This window comes from Hemitrygon akajei, chromosome 20, assembly GCF_048418815.1.
Source record: "Hemitrygon akajei chromosome 20, sHemAka1.3, whole genome shotgun sequence".
Classification (NCBI taxonomy): Eukaryota; Metazoa; Chordata; class Chondrichthyes; order Myliobatiformes; family Dasyatidae; genus Hemitrygon; species Hemitrygon akajei.
This window is the reverse complement of record NC_133143.1, coordinates 48,794,721-48,822,197: the sequence shown is the minus strand read 5'-3', so window position 1 is coordinate 48,822,197 and position 27,477 is coordinate 48,794,721.

The window sequence follows — 27,477 nt, the reverse complement described above, 5'->3', positions numbered from 1 at the left end:
ACTCCTCCACAGCTGTCATAGGTCTCTTGGTGGCCATGCTCACTAGACCCTTTCTTGCATGCTCACTCAGTTTTTGAGGATGACTTGCTCCAGTCAGATTTACAGCTGTGCCATATTCTTTCCATTTCTTGAAGATAGACTTAACTGTACTCCAAGGGGTATTCAGCGACTTGGAAATTTTCTTCTATCCATCTCCTGACTCGTGCTTTTCAATAACCTTTCTGCAGATGAGCTTGGAGTTTTCTTTTGTGTTCATGGTGTAGATTTTGCAAGGATACTGACTCACCAGCAGTTGACCTTCCCACTACAAACGTTACATTGATTGGCATTATCTCAAATAATAATGAGGCTGCCTAGAGAGAAGAAGTCATCTTCCTGGCACAGTGATATCAAGGAAACAACCTCTCCCTCAATGTCGCAAAAACAAAGGAGCTGTTTGTGGTCTACAGGAGGAATAGAGATAGGCTAATCCCTATTGACATAAATGAATCTGGGGTGAGAGGGTGAGCAGCTTTAAGTTCCTCGGCATACACGTCACCGAGGATCTCACGTGATCTGTACATACCAGCTGTGTGGTGAAAAAGGCACAACAGCACCTCTTTCACCTCAGATGGTTGAAGAAGTTTGGCATAAGTCCTGGTATGGGAACCATACCTCCCTTAATCACTGCCCGGTATGGGAACTGTACCTCCCTCAATCGCAGGACTCTATAGAGAGTCATGCGGACAGCCCAGCACACCTGTAGATGTGAACTTACCGCTATTCAGGACATTTACAGAGATAGATGCGTGAAAAGGGCCCGAAGGATCATTGGGGATCTGAGTCACCCCAAACACAAACTATTCCAGCTGCTACCATCCGGGAAACAGTACCACAGCATAAAAGCTAGAACTAACAGGCTCCAGGACAGCTTCTTCCAGCAGGCCATCAGGCTGATTAATTCACACTGATAGAATTGTACTCTATGCTATATTGATTGTCCTGTTGAACATACTATTTATTAAAATTTACTATAAGTTACTTCAAATGACTATAGTCGATGCTGTTCATCAGAAGACCACAATCTGTGTGGATTGGTGATAACATATCCTCTTCACTGATGATCAACACTAGTGCACCTCAGGGGTGTGTGCTTAGCTCAATGCTCTGCTCTCTCTATACCCATGACTGTGTGGCTAGGCATAGTTCAAATACCATTTATAAATTTGCTGATGATACAACCATTGTTGGTAGAATCTCAGATGGTGACGAGAGGGCGTAAAGGAGTGAGATATGCCACCTAGTGGAGTGGTGCCGCAGTAACAACCTGGCGCTCAACGTCAGTAAGACAAAAGAGCTGATTGTGGACTTCAGGAAGGGTAAAATGAAGGAACACATCCCAATCCTCACAGAGGGATCAGAAGTGGGGAGAGTGAGCAGTTTCAAATTCCTGGGTGTCAAAATCTCTGAGGACCTAACCTGGTCCCAATGTATCAATGCAGCTATAAAGAAGGCAAGACAGCAACTATATTCAAACTATAGGAATTTGAAGAGATTTGGTACGTCAACAAATACACTAAAAAACTTCTACAGATGTACCGTGGAGAACATTCTGACAGGTTGCATCTCTGTTTGGTATGGAGAGGGGGTGGGGAGGGGGCTACTGCATAGGACTGAAGGAAGCTGCAGAGGATTGTAAATTTAGTTGGCTCCATCTTAGGTACCAGCCTACAAAGTACCCAGGATATCTTCAAGGACTGGTGTCCCGGAATGGTGTCCATTATTAAGGACTTCCTGCACCCAGGGCATGTCCTTTTCTCACTGTTACCATCAGGTACGAGGTGCAGAAGTCCGAAGGCACACACTCAGCGATTCAGCAATAACTACTTCCCCTCTGCCATCCAATTCCTAAATGAACACTGAACTCGTGAACACTACCTCACTTTTTTAATATATATTATTTCTGTTTTTGTACTATTTTGATCTAATTAATATGCTTATACTGTAGTTAATTTACTTATATATTTATTATTATTATTATTTTATTTTTTTCTTCTATATTATGTATTGCATTGAACTGCTGCTGCTAAGTTAACAAATTTCACGACACATGTCAGTGATAATAAACCTGATTCTGAATCTGATTCTGAAATTGCACATTGCAGATTTAGAAGGAGACGTAATGTAAAGATTTTTACTCCTCATGTATGTGAAGGATGTCACAAAATAAAGTCAATTCAATTCAATTCAATTTTTACTACAATCAATTGAAACACCTCAACTGCATACAGGTCTCCAAATATAGATCTTCATTTAACTATTTATGTGACTTATTAAAACCAATTGGCTGCACCAGTGATTATTTGATGTGTTTTATTAAAGGGGGTGAATACTTATACAATCAACTATTTTGTATTTTCTATTTGTAATTAATTTAGATCACTTTGTAGAGATCTGTTTTCACTTTGACACAGAAGAGCCTTTCTTTGTTGATCAGTGTCAAAAAAGCCAAATTAAGTCCACTGTGATTCAATGTTGTAAAACAATAAAACATGAAAACTTCCAACGGAGTGGGGGGGGGGTGAATACTTTTTATAGGCACTGTTCATGTAAAGCAAGTAGAGTAGAGAACTAAGCACAGAGCCTTTTAGTAAACCTGTGCTGATGAAGATTGTGGAGGAGATGTTGTTGCCAATTCTATCTGACTTGGGTCTGCAAATGAAGAAATTGAGGATCTAATTGAACAAGGAGATATTGAGGCCAAGGGCTTGAAGATTATTAATTGGTTTTGTGAGGTTGATGGTATTGAACGCCAAGCTGTAGCCAATAAAGAGCATCCTGATGCATGCATCTTGGCAGTCTAAGTATTCCAGGGTCGAGTGAACAGCCAATGAAATAGCATCTGTGGAGGACCCGTTGCGCCAGTAGGCAAAATGGAGCAGATCCAAGTCTCTTCACAGACTGGAGTTGATATGTTTCATCACCAACCTCTCATAGCACTTCATCTCAGTGGATTTTAAGTGCAACTGGATGATAGTCATTGAGGCAGGTTACCACATTTCTCTTAGGCACTGGTATAATTGAAGCCTGCTTGAAGCAGATGGTTATCTTTGACTGCTGAAGCGAGAGATTAAAAATACTGGTGAGCACTCCAGCCAATTGAGCAGCACAGGTCGTTAGTACTTGGCAAGATAACATGTCTGGGCCAGATGCTTTGCATGGGTTCACCCTCCGAAAGGATGTTCTCACATCAGCCTCAGAGAGTGAAATCTCAGGTTCATCAGGAGATGTGGGATTTTGGGAAATTTCCTCCATGCTTTAGGTGGTCAAAGCGAGCTCATCTGGGAGTGAATCCTTGTTGACACCTGTGTTGTTATGTTTCACTTTATAAGAGGTGATAGCATTCAAGCCCTGACACAACTAGTAAGCATCATTCACAGTTTCAAGTTTAGTCTATAATTGCCACGTCACCTGTGAGAAGGCTTTCCGGAGATTGTACCTGGACCTCCCTTGTTGGTCACCAAACTTGAATGCCACTGATCTATTCCTCAGCAGTCTGCAGATTTCATGGCTCATCCAGGGCATCTGTTTGGGGAAGGCTCTGAATGATTTTGTGGGGATGTGGTGAGCTACATATACCTGTCTGGACACGCCCCTCTGCTGACTGCTCCTGTGGCACCTCCCACAGACCCCTGTATAAAGGTGACTGGAGGCACTGCTCCTCCCTCAGTCTCCAGGATGTTGTGTGGTGGTCTCTTGCTACTAATCGTGGTCACTTGCAGCTAATAAAAGCCTATCATTCGCCTCCTGTCTCCGAGAGTTATTGATGGTGCATCAGGGAACACACTCGTCTACAACTGTTCTAGATCTAGGTAGCTTCTAACCTGATGGCATGAATTCTATCTAGGTAGATATCCAACCTGATAGCATGAACATTGAGTTTCTCCAACTTCTGGTAATTTTTTCCCCTCTCCCTTTCCTCTTCTTCATTTCCTCACTCTGGTGTCTTATCTCTTCTCCTCACCTGCCTATCACCTTCCCTCGTGCTTCTCCTCCTTCTCATTCTCCCATGGTCCACTCTCCTTTCCTATCAGATTCCTTCTTCTCCAGTCCTTTGTGTTTTCTGCCTATCACCTCCCAGCTTCTTCATCCCTCCTCCCCCACCCACCTGACTTCACCTATCACCTTCTAGCTTGCTCTCCTTCCCCTTCCCCACACCCTGCTTTTCTGGCACATTCCCCCTTCCTTTCCATTCCTGATAAAACCTCAGCCCAAAATGTCGACGGTTATTTATTCTGTAGATGCCACCTGACCTGCCACGATCCTCCAGCATTTTGTGTGCATTGCTCTGGATTTCCAGCATCTGCAGAATCTCTTGTGTTTCAATTTTTTTTTTTAATCTTTGGGTCACTGGAAGCAACATAAACCCAAATCCTTTGACCTGAAGTGTATTACTTGCAGGACTATATCTGTACTAAATGTTGCACAAACCAGTGTGGAGGCTCTGAATGTGATGCAAATCAATTACAGCTTTTATCTTTACCCTGTCAGTTTCTATTCCCTCTAGCCATTAGTAATGATGAGCAAAATTTAACATTCCTGCCATTGAAAATAAGCACCAGAGAATGTCAAAAAAAAACTAAGGAAAAGCTCACCGCAATCAAATAGTAATTGAATCTTGTTTGATAAAAATTCCTTTTTATGTTTGCTCTTTGACTTCAGCTGCATGAAAGTGAACCTGCTCACTCTCCCAGGCAAATGCTGGCCTCTGGATGTATGGTATAGGGTTTATTGGGTGTGGTACCATAATATTGAAATTATAGACCTCAAAGCAAGAGGCGTAATTCAAAACATGAATTCAACCCTGCCATGGCAGCGGAATTTTTTAAAAAATAACCTGGAATTTTTTTAAAAATCTGTCCGATTACATTAACTGTGAAATTTCCGTACTATTGTAAAAACTCACCTCTTTTTACCAAAGTATTTCAAAGTAAATTTATTATCAAAGTATATACTGTATAAGTCACCATATACTACTCTGAGACTCATTTTCTTCCAAGAATTTACAGGAAAATAAAGAAATATAATAGAATATATAAAAAACTATACATAAACAAAGAATGACAAGCAATAAATGTGCAAATGAAGATGAATTTTACAAATATAAAGAATAAATAGTAATGAGAACATGAGTTGTACAGTACTTGAAAGTTGAGGTTAGAGGTGGTGTAACCAGTTCAAAGTCATGGTGATTGAAATTAGCCATGATGGTTCTGGAGCCTGATGGTTGTAGGGTAATAACTGCTACTGGAACTGGTGGTGTGGGACCTAAGGTTCCTGTATCTCCTGCCTGATGGTAATAGTGAGAAGAGAGCATGGCCTGGATAGTAGGGTTTCTTGATGATGGATACTTTCTTGTGGCAGTGTTCCATGTGATTGTGCTCAGTGGAGGGGAGGCTTTCCCTGTGATGTACTGGGCTGTATCCAGCAGCTTCTGTAAAACGTTCCATACCTGGGCATTGGTGTTTCTATACCAGACTGTGAAACAACTACCGTAGTTAGGAAACTCTCTAATGTTCGCCTATAGAAGTTCATAAAATTTTTAGCTGCCAGAGAGTCAGAGATGTATGGCACAGAAACGGGCCCTTTGGCCCATCTAGTCCATGGCAAAACCATTTAAACTACTTACTCCCATCGACCTGCACCAGGACCGTAGCCCTCCCTATCCCTCCTATCCATGTCCAGTGCCTATAAAAAGTATTCACTCCACACCACCTCCCTGGAAGTTTTCCTGTTTTATTGTTTTACAGCATTAAATCACAGAGGATTTAATTTGGCTTTTTTGACTGTGATCAACAGAAAAAGACTGCTAAGTGTCAAAGTGAAAACAGTCCTCAACAAAGTGATCTAAATTAATTACACAAAATAATAAAACACAAAATAATTGATTGCATATGTATTCACTTCCCTTTTATATTACACACCAAATCATCACTAGTGCAGCCAGTTGGTTTTAGAAATCGCATAATTTGTCAAACAGAGATCTGTTTTTGGAGACCTGTGTGCAGTCAAGGTGTTTCAATTGATTCTAGTAAAAATACACCTGTATCTGGAAGGTCCAACTGCTGGAGGGTCAGTACCCTGGCAAAAACCTACACAATGAAGAGAAAGAAACACTCCAAGCAACTCTGTGAAAAGGTTATTGAAAAACATAAGTCAGGAGATGAATACAAGAGAATTTCCAAGTCACTGAATATCCCTTGGAGTACAGTTAAGTCACTCATCATGAAATTAAAAGAATATGGCACATCTGTAAATCTGCCTAGAGCAAGCTGTTCTCAAAAACTGAGTGAGTGTGTAAGAAGGGGTCAAGCGAGGGAGGCCACTAAGAGACCTATGACAACTCTGGAGGAGTTACAATCTTCAGTGGCTGAAATGGGAGGGTTACCTGGGTGTTTCACAAGTCACAGCTTTATGAGAAAGTGGCAAAGAGAAAGCCACTGTTGAAAAAAAACCTCACGTGAAGCCTCAGCTAGTTTGTCAGAAGGCATGTGGGAGACTCTGAAGTCAGCTGGAAGAAGGTTCTATGGTCTGATGAAACCAAAATTAAGCTTTTTGGTCATCAGACTAAAGGTTATGTTTTACATAAGCCAAACACCGTACATCATCAAAGACAAGCCATCCCTACCGTGAAGCATGGTGATAGCTGCATCATGCTGTTGGGATGCTTCACTGCAGCAGGCCCTGGAAGGCTTGTGAAGGTAGAGGGTAAAATGGATGCAGCAAAATACAGGGAAATCCTGGAGGAAAACCTGATGCAGTCTGCAAGAGAACCGCGACTTGGGAGAAGATTTGTTTTCTAGCAAGACAATGATCCCAAGCATAAAGCCAAAGCTACACAGGGATAGCTTAAAAACAACATATTAATAATGTCTTGGAGTTTCCAAGTCAGTCCAGACTTCAGTCCAATTGAGAATTTGTGACTGGACTTGAAAAGGGCTGTTCACTCATGATCAGCATGCAATCTGACAGAGCTTGAGCAGTTTTGTAAAGAAGAATGGCAAAAAAAGGCAGTGTCCAGATGTGCGAAGCTGATAGAGACCTATCCACATGGACTCAAGGCTGTAATTGCTACCAAAGGTGCATCTACTAAGTACTGATTTGAAGGGAGTGAATACTAGTGCAGTCAATTATTTTGTGTTTTGCATTTGTAATTAATTTAGATCACTTTGTAGAGATCTGTTTTCACTTTGACACAACAGAGTCTTTTTCTGTTGATCAGTGTCAAAAAAAAGCCAAATTAAATACACTGTGATTCAATGTTGTAAAACTTCAAAGGCGGGTGAATTATTTTTAATAGATTCTATCCAAACTTCTCTTAAATGTTGAAAACGAGCTCACATATACCACTTGTGCTGGCAGCTCAGTTCATACATTCACGATCCTCTGAGTGAAGATGTTTCCTCTCATGTTCCCCTTAAACTTCTCACCTTTCACCCTTAACTCATGATCTCTGGTTGTAGTCTCACCCAGCCTCAGTGGAAAAAGCCTGCTTGTATTTACCCTATCTATACCACTCATAACTTTGTATACCTTTATCAAATTGCCTCTCGATCTGCTACGCTCTAGTTCACTCGACTTTATGCCTCATCACTGAATTAGTTTCACTTCCAAGGACTCTTCATCTTAAGTCCTCAATATTTATTTATTCTCTTTCTTTTTGTATTTGCACGATGGCTGTTGCCTGCCCTGTTGGGTAGGGTCTTTCATTTATTCTGTTGATGTTTCTTGTATTTATTGTTACTGCTCACAAGAAAAGGAGTCCAAGGTTATATATGGTGACATATACTTGCTTAGGTAATAAACTTACTTTGATCTTTGAACTCTGAGAGTAAAATAGGAGTCATCAGATGTGACAACGCGAGCTTGCATTAAACAGACCAGCTGTGGTTTGTTTGCCAGAGCAAGTAGATCCTCTGCTTCTTCTTGGATGCATGTAATCCGTAAATAATTGAGTCACCAAATTCTAGGCACAGAAGGAAGCCCTTCAGTCTATTGGGTCAATGCCGGCCAAAAAAAAGGAACCATTTGGTTTAACCTCACTTCTTAGCCTATCGTTTTGTATGCATTAATACTTTATGTAATGGTCCAGATTTTTTTTTATATCAATACTGGTTTTGCCTCTTGTACTCTTCAAAGCACAGCTGAGTTGACCCAAGAACAGTAACTTGATTACACCTATATTACTCTGTAAGCTCCTTTTATACAACATCAAAGTATATCCTCTGGTCTCTAATTGGTTTCGTACTGCCTAAATCTGTATGGCCTTGATATTTTTTTCCATTAACTTTGTAATGTCACTCTGACTTAGTGGGCTAACATTCTGCGAAGGCAGCTGGTCAGTCTGCTGACTTCACATTTCAAAATTAATGCAAGAGAGACTTTGACAAGTTTCTTGTAATGAGATCTAGGAAGCAACCTTCAATAATTTCCAAAAAATTAAAAATTTATATTCAAAGATTGAAATCTCACAATGGACTATAATGATATTACCAAACATTCTATGAAAGCTGTAGGGAGAATTTCTATTATTTATATATTTACTATATGTATTTACACACAGTGGCTATTTTATTAGGTACCTCCCATACCCTATAAAGTGGCCATTGAGTATATGTTCACGATCTTCTGTTGCTGTAGCCCACCCACTTCAATGTTAGACGTGTTGTGTCTTCAGAGGTGCGCCTCTGCACACCACTATTATAATGCGTGGTTACTTGAGTTAGAGTCGCCTTCCTGTCAGCTTGAACCAGTTTGACCATTCTCCTCATTAGCAAGGCATTATTGCCCGCATAACTCAGCTCAATGGATTTTTTTTTTTGTTTATCGCACTATTCGCTCGAAACCCTGAAGAGTGTTGTGCACGAAAATCACAAAGAGATCAGCAATTTCTGTGATACTCAGACCACCCCTCCTGGCACCAACATTCATTCCACAGTCAAAGTCACTTAAGTGGCATTTCTTCCCCATTCTAATGTTTGGTCTGAACAACAACTGAACCTCTTGACCATGTCGCCATGCTTTCATGCATTGAGTTGCTGCCACATAACTGACTGATTAGGTATTTGCATTAATGAGCAGGCATACAGATGTACCTAATAAAGTGATCACTATGTGTATAGATTTTATGCATTTAATTCTTTTACTTCAAATAAGATCAAAACGTTAAGTGTGGATGGTGAACTACATTAAGATAATTCTGGTTATTTTCTTCATTCAAATCTCTCATAAGTAATCAGCTTTGCTATTCCAGTGCACTCCTGGATAAATTTCTACCTTCCAGCCTTAATAAACCTGAGCTCATTAAAACGCTGCTGTCATATCTGACTCATATTGAGTCCCATTCACCCATTACCACTGTGCTAACCTCCATAACCTGACTCTCGTTTTGATCGTATCTCCACTCTGACATTGACTCCACAGCCCACTTTCTCTTTTAACTGCTCACACTCTACAGCATTCACAGATCTGTATGGTTTTTCATTTCTGCTTTCTCATACTTCACTGATTTTAATCACCCCTTGGAATGCCAGAATTCCCTCCCTAGACTGTTCCACCTCTATCTTTCTCACCTCCTTTAAGATGCCCCCTAATCCTTTGGTTATGTTTTTGATCACCTGTTCGGATAAGTGGCTTGAATGAAATATTCTTTGAAAATACTGCTGTGGAATGTTTGTGGTTAAAGGCACAAGAGAAATACAAATTTTTGGAATTTATTCCCTGTGTTTTTGGCTTATAAATCAGTGCTGATTACCTGCCTGGTATTCTGCATTTCATTTTTTGAACTTGTAACCCTTCTTCCGCCAATGCCACTTAAGCTGAAGTCATGTTCTGTGCTTACTTTTTCTGTGAAGTGACTGAAATTGATTTGTGACCCCTTTTCTGCCTTGTTTCAAGTTTCAATAGAAAAGAATTCCACAGTTTATTCCCATGAGTCGGTCCTTTTGATGCCTATGATCACTACTTTGATTCGACGCTACAGCACTTCTAAGAGTTGAATAACTTCTTTGTGTGTCGGTGATGAGGACAAGCTTCACGGCTGAAGACTATGGGATGATTGCAGCATTAGGAATGTGGCTCAATAATCCATTCATTTTGCAGGTTGCGGCACCACTTTCTGTTTGGTGGGATCTTTCAGTGTACAAATTGTCTGCTGCACTTCCTGCTCTGCAGAAATTAACACTCTGCAGGAGTTACATTCTACATTCACTAGACAGGACAGCGGAGGACCGTGCCCTTTCAACTTACCCGGGTGTGAGGGTAGATTGCTCTAAGCACAGAGCTAATTTAGCAAGGTAGAGAACAGCTTCTTCTGCAGAGGACTCCAGGTCTGAAGTGAATCACTGGGTGGCATGTGTTAGACCCAGAGCGATTCGCTGTGGCGAGGCCCAGGTCTTAACGCGTGGTACAATATCCTTTTCGGACAATGTAAACGCCAGCCTGGATGGACTGGTAAGGCATGGTGTCGAGAGTCGGGCGAGGTTGGGTTGCTCAAAGTGCTGAGACATTTTGGAGAGGTTGAGAACGGCTTCTCTGGCAGTGAAATCTAGGACTGGAGTGATTTGCCATGGCAGAGCTGAGTTCCTAGTGTGAGGTTCAGACAGTTTAAACGCCAGCCCAGATAGTCTAGGGGATCCTCTCTCCGCAATGCTAAGACTGTCATACTGCCTCTGGCTGCTATGCTTCATGTCTGCGAAATTTGCATCAACTTGCTCTGCTAATATGATGAACCGAATACCAAGACTTTGGGCCGACTCCGAGCTGCTCCAGTGATTTGGATCTAAGGATTGAATCTGGTTTGGAATGCTGTTGATGTTGCTCGCTTCTATTGTTTGCATGATTTGTTTTGTTCTGTTTTCTGTTTGGACACTGGGGATTGGTCTTTTTTTTAAATTGGGTTCTTTCAGGTTCCTTGCTTTGTGACTACCTGTTAGGTAAACAAATCTCAAGGTTGTATAATTTATATATTTATTGATAATAAATGCACTTTGAATCTGTGTAGTCATTTTCTGTTTCACTCTGCATTCAATCAACAATGTAATCAGAAGGGAGAGAAAACACAGTGGCTGAAAAAAATGCTGATACCTATTCTTAAGGAAGTTGAAGTATAACACTCAAGAATTAATGATAGGTTTGGGCAAAGGCAAGAAGAATTTATGAAAGGGAAAGCATGATTGATAAACCTGTTTGAGCCTTTTTTAAGTATGTAGCTTGCAGATGAAATAAAGGTGAACACATTGATGTAATGTATTTGGCCTTTTAACAGGCCTTCAGAGATATTAAGCAAAAAGGCTTATCAGAAAGTGTACAAGAGGCAATATTCTGAGTAACAGAGGAAGTGTGTAGAAAGAAAGCAATAATAGTGAGGTTGTAACTAGCAAGCTGTTGCAGGGCCTGTTGCTGGGATTCCAACTATTAGATAGAGACATAGGAAATAGTTGGGGGTAGAGCACTCAGCCTTCAGGTAGGCACGACCTGTCAATGTGATCACGGCTGATCGTGCACTTCAGTAACTCGTTGCTGCATTCTTCCCAGTGCCATCATTCCTTTGACTTTAAGATATTTATCAGCTTCCTTCTGAAACGTGTTTAATGTCTTGGTGTTTATTGCCTTTTAAGGTAGAGAGAATTACTCAGGCAACCCACACAAAATGCTAGAGGAACTCAGCAGGCCAGGCAGCATCTATTGAAAAAAATTCAATTGATGTTTCGGGCTGAGATCCTTCAGCAGAACTGGAGAAAAAAAGATAAGGAGCAGATTTAAAAGGTGGGGGGGGGGGGGAGGAGATGGAGAAGCACAAGGTGATACGTGAAATTTTTGGCAGGGGGGGTGAAGTAAAGAATTTAGTTATTAGGAAATAGTGATGGAATTACTCCTGAAGATAAACTTAATGGGTTGAATGATATTTTTGACACCATAATTAAATATAAAATACGTAATGGGTTATTATACAGGTGACAATATAATGTTATCCACTTAACTAGAAAGATCAGCATTGTGGATTGTGTATAAATGGTGAGAGATTGAAAAGTTTTGGCATTTAGAGAGACTTGGGTGTCCTTGTACATAAATCACTGAAAATGATCACGTAGATACAGCAAGCAATTAGGTAGGCAACTAGTATTAATTCAATATGATTTGAGTACAGAAGTAGAAGCATCTTGCTTTAATTATATGGGACCCTGGTGAGAATGCATCTGGAATAATGTGTACATGTCTTCTAACTTGAGGAAGAATGTAGTCATGATGAAAGGAATTCAGAAAAAGTTCACAGGATAGGTTTCCAGGATAGGGGAAAGATGGTTGTTTTTTTTTGTAATTCAAATTGTTATTATTTATTCTTATTTTACAAAGCAGCACAGCATATCATAGAACAGATACAGTACAGCATATTTATACAGCCATCCCATGACAGGAAAACATATAAAACTAAGAAACAGAAAAAAAACTTCTAATTTAAGTTTAAATTAACATACAACCAAAATTGATCCCACACATCTTGCACTTTTCCCCCACTGTTAATTCTTCCCAACATGTGTTCATATGATGAAATCTGAACCATTCCCTCAGTCCATTCCCTCACAGTGGGACATTTGTTTTTTTTTCCAGTTTTGCGTTATAATTCTTGCAGCTGTGATGAGACCCACCTTTAAAATAGTAAATTTGTCATTGTTTACATTAGGTATCATTGTCCTATCACCCAAGAGACAAAGCCGTGGGCACAAGGGCAGTGTAGGACCTGACCAATTCCCCAACACATTAAGAACTTTACACCAAAATGGACAAACCATTGGCCACTCCCAAATCGTGAAAATATGTGCCCACCTTTTTTTTACATTTCCAGCATAAATGATTATCAACAATCCCCATTTTGTAGAGTCTAGTTGGTGTCCAATAATATCTGTGTACTATTTTATACTGAATAAATTTCCCTCTCGCTTCCCTAATATGTCTAACCACATTTGATAAAATATTTGATCACTCATTATCTTCAATATCACTTCCAAGATCCTTCTGCCATACTGCTTTGAGATTGTTACACGGTTCACCCACAGAGTGCTTGAACATTTTATAAAACACTGATGCTTTATGAACTTCTTATGGTAGTGTAAAGTATTCAGTTAAAGGGTTACTTTGTGGGCCACCATTCTTGAATATGCTACTAACGCAATGTCTTATTTGTAAATACTTCCAGAAATTCCCTTTATCTACAGAGTTATATTTCCTCTGCAAATCCATATATGACATAAAAATGACAATGTCTAAAATCATAGATCATAGTCTCAAAATAAGAGGTCAAATTTTCAGGGCAGAGAAATCCATGACCTTAACCTTAACCCTTACCTAAAAGACAGAGGATCTTTGGAATACTCTATTGAGAGGACTATGGGTGGGGGTGGGGAGGGTGTTCAGTGGCTGAACACACTTAAGCAAAGTTTTAGAAGCAAAAATAAAAGCTGCAAATGCTGGAAATCGGAATTAAAAGAAAATACTGGAAATGCTTCGAAGAACAAGCAGCTCTTCTGCAGAGAAAAAATGAGATAATGCTTCAGATTGTTAATCTTCCATTATTAGGTGTTACCCTAGGATTTTCTAATGTTAGATCAAAGTTGGAGATAAATATTTTTGAATATGAAAGATATATATGATCGAAACAACATGACTGCAGGAATATGGTATTGAAGTTCAGTGATATCATAAAATGATACAATTAAAAAATATGGTCTCTTCTTGCTTCTGTTTCTCTATTTCAAGCATCCGAATAGACATAAAAGGGGATAATTTGTTACAGCTGTGGACTCTTGCGCTCTGGTTGGAGACTGTGTCCTGAAAAGAGAGGAAGGTGTGAGAATCACTCACCAAAACAAGCAGAATCCACAGCAGCGTCCTTTTTGTCCAATCTGACTGCTGACCAGATTATAGAGCTGGTGAAGACAGCATCCAGGTCAGAGAAGTGGCTGGCAGAAGCCTGCTTTCTGAGTGCCGGCCACCCATGGATGTACTCAGAGGGTTTATTAGGGGGCCAGAAATGTGATGGTGCTGGTGGACATAAGGTCTTCAGTCATCTTGGTTGTGACTGGAGAGGCAGTTCACATTACCACTGCAGGAGATGAAAGAATGAGATGAAGAGAAGTGAGCCTCAGGTGCTTGAGATTGAGGATGTGCCGTTTCCTGTGGATTTTCAGGTGTGGCCAAACTATGAGGGCACTGACATAGGGATAAGTGCAGTCAGTATGGCAGGTGCTGTCATAGATGCGGGAAAGGGAGAAATTACATGGGCAAGAATGGGACAGTGAACACGTATGATCCACAGAGCAGACAACATGCCCACAGACAAGTACCCCAAAACCGCACCCTTAATAATCGACTCCAATATCGTCCCAACCACTGAGGTCAGACAAACTGGCCAGTGGTTTCCATTGTTCTGCTTCTTTCCCTTCTTGAAGAGTGGACTGACATTTACAAATTTCCAGCGCTCCAGAATCATGCCAGAATCCCTTGGTTGTTGAAAATTCATAACTAATGCCTCCACAATATTTTCACCCACCTCTTTCAGAACCCTGGGTTGTAGACTATCTGTTCCAGGTGACTTAACTATCTTCAGGCATTTCAGTTTCCCAAGCACCTCTCCCTAGCAATGGCAACTTGACATACGTCTGCCTTCGACACTCTCGAACTTCTGGCATACTGTTAGTGTCTTTCACAGTGAAGACTGATGCAAAATACTTATTCAGTTTGTCAGCCATTTCCTTGCCCCCCATTACTACCTCTTTAGCATTATTTTCCAACAGTTCAATATCTCCTCTCATCTCTCTTTTATACCTTATATATCTGAAGAAACTATTTGTATCCTCTTTATTGACTATTATTAGAGGATACAGAGGATATCAATACTATTGGCTAGCTTACCTTCGTATTCCATCTTTCCCTTCTTTCTGACTTCTTAGTTGCCATTTTTTGGTTTTTAACAGCTTTTCAATCCTCTAACTTCTGATTAATTTTTGCTCTATTATATGCCCTCTCTTTGGCTTTTATATTGACTTTGACTTCACTTGTCAGCCACAGTTGCATCATCCTGCCCTTAGAATACTTCTTATTTGGGATGTATATATCCTGTGTCATTTGAATTGCTCCCAGAAATTCCAGCCATTGCTGTGCTGCTGTCATCCCTGCTAGTGTTTCCTTCCAATAAATTTTGTCTACCTCCTCTCTCATGCCTTTACTTCATTGTAATACTGATACATCTGACATTAGCTTCTCCTTCTCAAACTGCAGGGGGAATTCAATCATTGGGCCTCCTATGGATCCCTTTACCTTAAGCCCTCTAATCAATTCCATTTCACTGCACAACACCCAATATAGATTAGCTGACCCCCTAGTGGGCTCAACTGCTCTAAAAAAAATCTTGTAGCAATTCTACAGATTCCCTCTCTGGATCTAGCACCAAATGGATTTTCTCAATCTTCCTGCATATTGAAATCTCCCATGACCATTGTAGCATTCCCCTTCTGACATATGTTTTCTATCTCCCATTGTAATTTGTGGATCATATATTTATCACAGTTTGGAGGTCTCTATATATCTCCCTTCAGCATCTTTTTACTCTTGCAGTTTCTTATTACTTGAATGTGTAATTCAAAGGAAATCTTCTCAACCCAAGGTATTGAAGTGAACAACACACACAAAATGCTGGAGGAACTCAGCAGGCCGAGCAGCAGCTATGGAAAAAAGTACAGCTGATGTTTTGGGCCGAAACCCTTTGGCAGGACACGTCATTGAAGAGAACGATGTCCTTGTAACTGTTGAAACAGTATTGAATCACCTACTGCTACCACTGATCATAAGGGTATAAAAAATGTGATCTTCTTTGAGCTTGTGAGCCTCTACCAATTACAGAGTCTCTCTGGTGTCCTCAATCACAGTGATGACAGGGGGATTATCCTTATCATTTTAAATGACAGACTAAGCTTGATAGGGTCAGATATTCTACTCTATTCTGATGGTTGATCGACTAATACACTTGAAGTTCAATCAACTTTACCTTTAACTGAAGCGAAATTTGTGGCAAATTCAGGTGTTTACACTTATGTGGTGCCATCGTATGCTGCAATACAATCTAATCAGGTTGTCTACCAGTCAAAACTATTATCTCCATGTTTTATGTGGTCAGAGACCTCATTGTTCTCTGCAAAATGTGAAGCATCTTCCTAATTTACTAACTGGACACAGATTTCAGAAAGAAACAAATGAAACAAGGCAGTTGTACCACCAGTATGAGAGGGAACAATAACAAAAGCTGTCCCAGAAACTGACAGAGCGAATAAAAATAGGCAACCATTGTTTATTGTGAATCCAGTTACTCATATGAAAACCTGGCTCCAGAAGAATAAGCTATTCCTTAGATACAAGAACAAATAAGATATGCAATTTAACTCCTTTCAATATGTCAACTTACCTTGAGCACTGCAGTTCAGAAATTCAATAGCATATGCAAGACATTTTTTCTATCATTATGAGGTTGAAAATTGACACGACCCAGCATGAAATGTAAAAACTACCATTCATTGGACTTTTCATGGAATTCTGAATGAGTTATTCATTTATGAATCAATTTCCACTTGCGTCATACCCAAACCTTCTTTTGGAACATTATGGGTGAAATGGGACTATACTTCATGCAGATTGTCTAACACCCTGGTGTGCAATTTAGAGGGAGCCACAATACGGGATCTACACATCAGTGTTCTTTGTCATATCAACAGTTAGTCTTATCTCACTGAGAACTCTGGAAACATACGGTTACCTTGAGCTAACCATCCTTGCATGGTGATTTCATAGACTTTTGACAATGTTGGGATATTCCTTGTTTCCCTTTGTATTTCAAAATGTGTTACCTGCAATTGGTCCAGCAATGCGATGCGGAACACTTCTGCTGGGTCACAGTATGAAGACTTTTCATCTTCAATTGTCAACAGTGGAAGACATGACAAGCCGTTAGTGTTGCTCTGTTGTTTGGTACCCTTGAACTCTATGTCAGAAAAATGAGCTCCTAGGAACAGTGACCAAAGTTGTAACCAGGTGGCAGTCATCACTGGAATTCCCTTCCTGGGGTGGAAAATGCACACAAGGGGCTGGTGATCTGTCACTAGCGTAAACTTCTGTAGGCAGAGGTAGTGGTGGAACTTCTTTATTCCCCATAGTAGACTAAGAGCCTCTCGGTCAACCTGTGCACAGTTGTCTTCCTCGCTCATCAGTGAAGCAAATGTAATTGGATGTTCCAATCCATTTTTCATAGTGTGTAAAGAAACAGCAACAATGCCATAAGGGGCTGCATCACATGCCAGTCTGATGGGCTGCGATGGGTCATAATGGGTGAGCAGTTCATCTGATGTTATTAGTCTCTTTGTTTCCTTGAATGTCCTTTCACATCTTTCTGACCATTCCCACTTTGCTCCTGTCTTCAACAGTGCATTCAATGGATGCAGCACTGTAGCAATGTTTGGGGGAAACTGGTGGTAGGAGTTTACGAAGCCCAAGTATGACCTAAGTTGTGATGCATTTTGTGGTTTGGGTGCCTGTAGGACTGCTTCAGTCTTCCTTTTGTGACTTAAGTAAGCCATGCTTGTCAATGACATGTACACAATATGAGATTTAATTCTTGAAAAACTCGCTTTTCTCTCTCTTTGCACGCAGACCATATTCACACAGCCTGGTAAGGACTTTACCAAGGCTCTGAAGGTGCTCTTTATCATTCTTGTCAGTCACAATGATGTCGTCAAGGTTATATTGAGTTATTGAGTTCTCGGAATATATTGGAGCACTTGGTCCATTGATCTTTTCCAAATTGTTGTATCTGATGTGATACTAAAGATGAGACAATTATAATGGAACAGTCCCTTGTGAGTGTTGATTGTAAGGAACTTCCTTCTTGACTCCTCAATCTCCATTTGCAGATAGACTTGCGACAAGTCAGTCTTTGAAAACCTCTCCCCACCTGCCAAAGATGCAAAAATGTCTTCTGTTCATGGCAGAGGATATTGCACAGGACACAGCACCAGGTTGATGCTCACCTTGAAATCCCCAGATATGTGAATGGCTCCTGACTTCCCTTTCTTGGTCACTAGGACAATGGGTGCAGCCCAATCTTTCCACTCAAGCTGGAAGAGAATTCCAGATGCCTCCCAGTTCTGTAATTCAGCATCAACTTTAGGACAAGGTACTTTATGGAATCTTGGTGTTGCTGTTTCATCCAGTTCTATTCTGACCTTCATGCCTTTGAGTTTACCAATCCCCTTTTCAAATACTTTCTCATTAGCATTAAAAAGCTGTGCCAGTGTCTAGTTAGTGCTACTATTTGGGTTCCAGCTGCCTGTTGATGCCAGATTGAGAGCTTTGATTGAGTGCCAGTCTAGTTGGATTTTTCTCTACCATTCACATTCAAAAAGTGCTGGCCCTCTGCTTATCAATACATAAAGCTCTACCTGTTATGTTTGGCCTCTTTTAGTTGCCTTTGGGAGACACTTTTTCATCTGTGTAGGTCTTCAGCATCACTGAGGTCTTCTCTAACGGTATCTTAGAAAATGGTTTATTGCAGTCAGCCTCTGAAATTGTAGACAAAGCTGACCCCGTATCCAGCTCCATTTTCAGCTTTACACCAGACACATTTATTGTGATCCATATGACTTTGTGATCTATGTAGTTCTAGGCATGGTAGCTCACCTTTTTCAGAATCTGTGTTGTCTGTTTCACATTCAGTCACTTTATGCATTTGATTAGTTTTGTGCTTGAAACTTTTCACTTTGTGTGGTTTGTCTCCTTAGTTATGCTTTTTGTCTGCCTTGCACACTCTTGCTATGTGCCCTTGTCTGTGACACTTTATGCAAACTTTTTCTTTGAACCTAGTCATTTGCATCATGGGAGGATTTGCCACATCAATAACATCTTTGGCTTTTAGCACAATTCAGGGACATTTTGTGCATTTCACATTCTAACCTCCTTTTTTGTTATTCTGCTACATCCTTTGCTTCAGACTCTAGTGATATTGCAATGGCCAATGCCTTTTCTTAGGTTAAGTCTCTTTCTAATAGTAGTCTCTTTTGAGTGCTTTGACTATGCAAGCCTTAATGCATCTGAAAGACCATCTCTAAAGTCACAAGTTTGCACAGTTCTGCAATGTATTCTGAACTCCTTTCATCCTTTGACTGGTTCCTTTTGAAAAATCTAAAACTCTCAGCTATTAACAGTGGTTTAGGGCTCAAGTGATTTTGGAAAATTGTATCAATTTCATCAAACATCTTGCTTGCTGGCTCTTCAGGGGTTACTAAGTTGTACAAGAGATTGCGCATCCTAGGACCCATTAAGCTAAAAAGCTTGGGAGAGACAACAGATCAATACTAGTGCTAAGGGGAGTCATTGCTCTAAAAGAAATAGATCCATACATTACAGCAACAACCACTGGATTCCAGAGATAACCAAATTCATCACCAAGGTAAGTTCATACTTACATTAAATGTCTACCACACTGTCAAATCTCTTCACATTTGTCATGTTCCTAATCATTCCTCCTTATACTTGACCCGAATCCTGCATGAAAACCAGTTTGGCCATTTTTGGATACACTTGGTTCTGATTTGAGGTGACAAATCTGAGGTGAGGCAAGTTAACGTGGCAAGGTCCAGGCCCAAGAACGAGGAATGTGGCGATGTTTGACCAATTTAAGCATTGGGCCAGTTTGGAAAGTTCAGGTACGGGCTAAGTCGAGGCAGCGAGGCCCGGGCCCAAGAGTGCATCAAGAGTTGTCAGTGAACAAGGAACAAGCTGATATTTAAGCACCGGGCCAGATTGAAAAGGTCAGGGTGTTGGGGCTGGGATGAAGGATTGGCCAGTGTTCACCTTGCTGTTCAGCAAGGTTTACTTATCTCTGCATTAAACTGAGACTGTGGCCTTCTACTAATGGCCTCATCGAAAGGCTGCAATGATGATTGGCTTCATGGCTGTGAACTCACTTTGTGAACTTCTGGTTGTTACTGCTTGCACAAATTGTTCTTTATATTGCACATTGGGTATTTGACAATCTTTTAATGGGCTTTATTGGGTTTCTTTGTTCTAAGGCTGCCTGCAAGGAGACAAATCTCAAGGTTGTATATAGTATGCACATTTTGATAAAAAGTATTCTTTGAATTTTGAACCTTGAAATCGTAACAGCCTCCCAGTCTTAATCATTGGTGAAAATAGCACTTCAATTTCTTCTGGTCCTAATCATCAACAAAGCTTGGCAGGGGATGGGATTCTAAGCATCAGGGAGGTAAATAAAATGCTGAAAATTGATAACAGGTCAGTGACAGCATGTTCAATAAGTGTGATGGTAGGAAAATGGCCAGGAGATAAGAGAGCCTATCGGGTTAATTGCATTTATTTCAATGCAAGAGTTCAGACAAGTAAGGAAGATGAACTTACATCTTTGATAGCTCCTTGGAACTGTAATATTATAGGCATTACAGGGACATGGCTGGTAGCGGAAATAGAGGATTTGAGGTAAGAGGGGAAAGATTTAAGATGAACATGAGGGGCAATGTTTACACAAAGATACTCTCCATATAGAATAAGTTGCCAGAAGAAATGGTTGAGGTAGAATAATGCCTTTGAAAATGCAGTAAGTTAGATAGGTTCAAAGTTCAAAGTCCATTTCTTATCAATGATACTATATACACTCTTGAGATTTGCAGGCAACCACAAAAGGAAAGAAACCCAATAGAACCCATTAAAGAAAAGAAGACCATCTCGCACCCAACGTGCAGAAAAAAACCCAAACCGTGCAAACAATAAAATTAAGTAAATCACATTCAGAACTGAAGCTCAGAAAAGTGAGTCCAGAGCCGGGAAGCCAGTCACAGCCAATCCAGGAGCCCATTAGTAAACACAAAGTATGCTGCAGATGCTGTGGTCAAATCAACACATACAAACAAGCTGGATGAACTCAGCAGGTCAGGCAGCATCCTTTGAAATGAGCAGTCAACGTTTCGGGCCGAGACCCTTCGTCAGGACTGAAGAAGGAGGGGACAGGGGCCCCATAAAGAAGGTGGAGTGAGGGTGGAAAACCAATCAGAGGAAAGATCAAGGAGAGGGGGAAGGGAAGCAGGGAGGGGATAGGTGGGAGAGGTGAAGAAGAGATGAGGTGAAGAAGGAATCTAAAGGGAAAGCACTATGGGTAGTAGAAGAAGGCAGAATCATGAGAGACGTGATAGGCAGCTAGAAGAGGAGACAGAGTGAAACTGGGATGGGGGAAGTGAGAGGGAGGGAATTACTGGAAGTTGGAGAATTCGATGTTCATACCAAGGGGCTGGAGACTACCCAGATGGTATATGAGGAGTATGAGGTATATCCAGGAGCCCATTAGTTGTAGGCCACAGCCTCAGTTCATTGCAGAAACAAGTGGTTAGCAAAAGGCTGCATGGTAATGTAGTGGTTAGCATAAAACTTTACAGTACCAGTGACCCGGGTTCAATTCCTGCTGCTGTCTGTAAGGAGTTGGTATGTTCTACATGTGACTGCATGCGTTTCCTTTGGATGCTCCAGTTTCCTCCCATGGTCCAAAGATGTACCGTTTGGTAAGTTAATTGGTCATTGTAAATTATCATGTGATTAGGCTAGGATTAAGTTGGTGGTTGCTGGGCAGTGCAACTTGAAGGTTTGGATGGACCTATTCTGCACTGTATCTCAATAAATGAATAAATAAATAACATTAAACCTTGCCGAGCTGCAAGCTGAACACTAACTTGTCCCTTGCCTCCAGCCCTGAGACCCTGATCTTTTTGATCTGGCCCGACACTTAAATTGGCCAAAAATTGGGTCGGTTCTTGTTACCTGATCTGGGCCCTGCTGCTTCGGTACACTCTCAGGCCCAGGACATGGACTGCAAAGATTTGGAAGGTTACGGGCCAAACACCATCAATGGGACTAGTTTGGATGGGGCATCTCGATTAACATGGACCACTTGAGCTGAAGGGCCCGTTTTGAGCTCTCAAACCCTGCCCTGATCCTTTCTGAAGACAATCCTCTCACTTTTAGCTACCCCTAATCTCTTGCTTTTATGAACAGCCAACCTTGAGCCCTGATACACACATAACTACCAGCACCTCTCAAAGTTGAACCTCAGACCTGGCCTTGGCAGAGTGTATCACATATTCCATTTGTTGAAAGATCCATTAACTTTTCAGTTGCACCGAAGAATTAGGCATAACTAAAATTTGTAGCTGGGATTCACTACCAAAGTGGTGTTAACACTAAGATGTGATGCCCAGCATGTGGACTCATCTAAGTGCTCTAGATTTCTTGCCATGTACTTTTCCTTGGATTATTACAGTAATGTTGTAACACACATACCACCCAATGATTGCCAATTGTTGGAGAAAACTAAGCCTTTATTGTATATCAATTGCCATTATATGGTGTTTTATCTTTAGTACAATTTTAATGATATCATAAAAATATGCACCAATGATTTAATTATACAACCACAATGGAAGTAGAAAAAAGATGGACGTAACATTGCTGCAAAAATGCCTTTTTTGCAGTACAGCAAAAACTATAGACACCCTCCACAAGCACAGCAGCATTGAGAAGAAGGGTGGAAGGGAATTATTTATTTTGTACAATGTAATTAGATGGCCATTTTAACATCAGTGGAGTGTCTCCATGAAACTCCACAAGCGAACAGAGGAGAACCCCATCCAACAAGGATAAGAATGTGAAAGAATCACAACAGGCCACTCTGCATGTTTTAATTGCTAGCCTTGCTTTCAGAGCCTTAGTGGCTGCAGATGTCACTTGTGTGTTCACACATCATACCCATCTCAAAAACAAAGGCAGCGATGCATATAAAGCTGTTCAAGGTCATCATGGACATGGCTGGCTTTGACTTGGACCCTGTCAAACGAGTCTGTGAGCTTCATGTAGGACATAGATTTTATTGTTGCACGTAATTTCCAATTGTAATTTTATTTCTTTGTTTCATTGCCTTCATAAAGTGTCTGAATGTTACAACTGCTTGTTTTTCTTTCAAGCTTGATACGAGTTGCTGCAGATTCACACCAGTTTCCTGGCAGCATTAGCTCAAAATACAAAATTGCACATAATTAACAGCAATTGGGATTAAATTGCATGCCTAATACAGGCAGTAAGGGTGGCTATAATGTGAAATGGGGAGGCGGGAGGATGGGGGGGGGGGGGGTGATGGCAGAATCATGCATGAACTATACCAAGAAACATTATTATTCTGGCATGGTGCCACTGATGTATTCACATGCCAGTCATTTGCTATTAAATTAATGCTTTTACTTTTACTGGGCCCTTTACCATGTTGTCCTTTTGTGAAGAGGCAGACCTTCAATTAGCACATTGGACAATAGTTTCTAATGGAGACTTTGATAATGCCCTTCCATTTACTTTAAGATGAGATATTTACTGAATGTTAACTGAGTGATAGTTCATCCATCTAGCAACAGCCTCCTTCTAGTTTAAAAAAAATCCTAAGGTGGGCCTAACCTGTCAGAAAATAGAGAAGGAAATGAGAATGAACCAGGGACAATGGAAGGAGAAATTGGAATAGGAGGCCAAAGCTTTGGCCATGGAAGCAACTTGGACATCTTGTTTAAACAGCACAAAGCACTCCTGGACGATGGGCAAAATTCTGATGGCTAGAAGAAGTGATTTGCTTTTTATGGGAGTTATTTATACCACCACTGCATATTCTCCTCTGCTGCTTTCTAATGCTATCAGATAAAACAATTTTTAGCTTTGGAAGGGGGAGAGGCTGCATTATTGGTGGACAACTCTGCTGCATGTTTGTACTGATGAGACAGATGAGGTTCTGCTCCACAAGATTAATGGACATGCAGGAAGTACTCAGCAGTGTGGACAATGGGAGGGAAACATAGTTAGCATTTTCAATAGTAAAAACAGTGCAGATGCTGGAATACTAAAGTAAGAGTATAAGATGCTAGAGAAGTCTATTAGGACAAGCAGCACTTGTGAAGAGATAGGAAACAGACCATTGAACCAATTCAGTTGCTCAGCCTTTCATGTTCAAAGTAAATTTATTATCAGAGTATGTATATGCCACTGCTTACAACCCTGAGATTCATTTTCTTGCTGGCATAGTCAATAAATCCTTTGAAGATCCTGCACCAGCTTCTTGATGGTAGCAAGAAGAGAGCAAGTACAGAGTGGTGGGAGTCCCGGATGATGGATGCTGCTTTCCTGTGACAATGTACTCTGTGGTGGGGAGAGCTTTACCCTTGATGGACTGAAGCGTTTACGTTACCTTTTTTAGGATTTTCCATTCAGGGGAATTGGTGTTTCCATACCAGGCTGTGATGCAGCCAGTCAAAGTACTCTCCAATCCACATCTACAGAAATTTATCAAAGTTTGAGATGCCATGCCAAATCTTTGCAAACTCCTAAGGAAATTGATACACAGCCAAACTTTCTTCATAATTTTACCTACGTGCTGGGCTCAGGACAGGTCTTCTGAAATAGTAACAGCAAGGAATTTAAAGTTGCTGACCCTCTCCACCTGCGATCATCTGATGAGGACCTCCAGCTTCCCCCTCCTGATGTCAATAATCAGCTCCTTGTTCCTAGTGACATTGAGTAAGAGGTCGATGTTACGGCATTATTCAACCAGATTTTCAATCTCCTCCCCTTATAGTGACTCGCCACCACCTCTGATTCAGCCTAAGACAGCGGTGACATCAGCAAGTTTGAATTTGGCGTGGAGCTGTGCCGAGCCATAGATTAAGCGTAAAGCGAGTAGAGTAGTGTCAGGATTGGTTGAGGTCTGAAGTAGCATCATAACATTAACTTCGGTCTGTCTTATCTTTACCACAGGTGTGATAGATCTGACCTTCAGAGTATTTTCAGTATTCAGTTTGTTTCAGATTTCCAGTAACCTGCATCTCCATATGTTCTCTTTCATTATTATTTCCTTATTATCTCTTTTTATTTATCTCTTTACATACACTTTTTCCAGAGGAGTCAACAATGATTAATAAACATTCAGCATTTCCTCTTGACTAATACCATCAGTGCTACCATTACTTATGTCTTCATTCTGTTATGAATGTACCACAGCTCTGAGGGGCCGAAGGGTGCAGGACCAGCCCCCTCCTTCCGGAGAATCGCAAGATCGCTATTAATTCGGGTCTTGGACCCAGGAAATGAGAGACAATGCGACAGATTTGACCATTGTTCTTAGAGGCACCTGTGTGAATTGCAACTCTATAGTATGTGCCAGCTATCAGGGACATGGACACCCTCGGGCAATGTGGGGGTGGGGATTGTATCACCCTACCTTGATTGGCATTTACAAATCTGCCAGCCATGATAAAACGGAGACTGCAGGAGGCGGTACTCCAGCGACGCACCAGACAGAGACCATCGCTCATCGTTCCCGTAAGAACGGGAAGCTGCTCAGAAGCCACGTGTGATTTGGATCCCCTAGCTAGGGAATCGAGTGGCTAATAACCCCGAAAAGGATTCGGAACTGACAACAAGGAACTCCCGTTCCCGATTTCACGCTTTGAGTCCAGAAGGCTGGCAAGTTTATTTTCTCTCTCCAACCCGTGAACACCCAGCGGTCCCTCAAACGGCAAAAAGCCTCCATGAACTGGCGAGACTTTTATATTTCCATCGGACAATAGTTTAAACCCTAGACAACGATAGAGCTTATTTCTGATTGGTCATTACTATTCCTGCGCTTTAGATTGAGTATTGACGACGTATGTTATCTGAATGTTTGTATTAACCTTACTTTTGTGCCCCTTTATAAATAAAAACGTTTAAAAATGGTACCATCAGACTTCAGCGGACCTCTCTATCTTTGCTGGTAAGTGACCCAGTTATGGGGTTCATAACAATTCTAACTGTGGCTGTTGCAGTGAGTGGCTGAGGAAACCAGGAGGCGGACCAAGTGCAGGACACAGGCATGGAGATGGACTTGGACTTGACTTGGATTCGGAGCCTGGAACTGGAACATGGAGACGACCACACTAAATAAAGACAGATGATTCTTGCTCAGAGGAGTGCCGAACGGCCAGCAATCCCCAGCTAGACATGAAGAGACAGAATTTCCAACTCAGAGCAGCGGCAAAATGGCCAGACCGACTCAGCTGGAAATGAGACAATAAAAACAAACAACGACAGACAATATTTATCATGGCTCGGAGTAGCACATCAAGCGGCAAGCTTTCGACTCGACCCAGGAACTGCGGATGACAGGCTCTTGACTCGACCCAGGAACAGCAGACGGAACAAGCATAGCCACTCTGCTGAGGTGACAAACCAGCAGCGAGTAGAAGTAATCTGGAGACTTTATGCTGCCGGTTCAAATGAGGATCAGGTGCCCTAATCAAGGAGCCCAGTGGAACACGGAGAAAAGGAAATTAACTGAAATGAGTAGTTAACGGACCAGACCATGACAGTGGCAGATGGAGTTCAAACCAGATAAGTGTGAAGTGGTTCATTTCGGTAGGTCAAATTTGAAGACAGAATATAATATTAATGGTTGGATGCTTGGCATTGTGGATCAGTGAGATCTTGGGGTCTGTGTCCATAGGACTCAAAGCCGCTCCACAGGCTGACAGTGTTGTTAAGAAGAAGGATAGTGTGATGGCCTTCATCAGCTGTGGGATTGAGCTCAAGAGCCTTGAAGTAATGTTAAAACTATATAAGACCCTAGTTAGACCCCACTTGGAGTATTGCGTTCAGTTCTGGTCACCTCACTACACGAAGTATGTGGATACTATAGAGAGTGTGTCGAGGAGATTTACAAGAATGTTACCTGGATTGGAGAGCATGCCCCATGAGAATAATTTGAATGAACTTGACCTTTTCTCTTTGGAGCAATTGAGGTTGAGATGTGACCTGATAGTTTTAACGTGCTTGGAAGTAGGTACAAGAGGGATGTCAGAGGTATGTTTTTTTTATACAGAGGCTGGTGGGTGTGTGGATTGCATTGCCAGCGACAGTAATAGAGGCAGGTACAATAGGGACCTTTTCGAGACCCTTAGACAGGTACATGGAGCTTAGAAAAGTAGAGAGCTATGTGGTAGCATAATTCTAGGAAGTTTCTAGAGTAGGTTACATGGTCGGCACAACATTGTGGGCTGAAGGGCCTGTGATGTGCTGCAGATTTCTACGATTCTATGAACTCCCATTTTCTCTGTTTTCTTCACTCTTTCCTCTTTGTAGAATTAAAGTGACCTCAGTTTAGGTTGAAATATCATCGACCTCAAATATGAAGTCTATTTTTCTCTATAAAAATGATTTTGAACTGCTGAGCATCTCTGCTTTTTCCTGTCTTGAACTAATGCTTTAGATTGATGCCCATGTTAAACGAAAGCCTCAGTTACACTTTTGTAAAAGATCTCAAATTAGATT